Source organism: Physeter macrocephalus, chromosome 8, assembly GCF_002837175.3.
Source record: "Physeter macrocephalus isolate SW-GA chromosome 8, ASM283717v5, whole genome shotgun sequence".
NCBI classification, from domain to species: domain Eukaryota; kingdom Metazoa; phylum Chordata; class Mammalia; order Artiodactyla; family Physeteridae; genus Physeter; species Physeter macrocephalus.
Genome location: NC_041221.1, coordinates 140,088,776 through 140,089,224, shown reverse-complemented (window position 1 = coordinate 140,089,224; position 449 = coordinate 140,088,776).

Below are 449 nucleotides of genomic sequence, written 5' to 3'. Positions count from 1 at the left end.
TTTTGCACAGCAAAGAATACCATAAACAAGACCAAAAGACAACCCTCAGACTGGGAGAAAATCGTTGCAAATGAAGCAACTGACAGAGGCTTAATCTCCAAAATTTATAAGCACTCATGCAGCTCAATAACAAAAAAACAAACAACCCAATCGAAAAATGGACAGAAGACCTAAATAGACATTTCTCCAAAGAACATATACAAATTGCCTACAAATACATGAAAGAATGCTCAACATCATTAATCATTAGAGAAATGCAAATCAAAACTATAATGAGATATCATCTCACACCGGTCAGAATGGCCATCATCAAAAAAATCTAGAAACAATAAATGCTGGAGAGGGTGTGAAGCAAAGGGAACACTCTTGCACTGTTGGTGGGAATGTAAATTGATACAGCCACTATGGAGAACAGTATGGAGGTTCCTGAAAAAACTACAAATAGAACT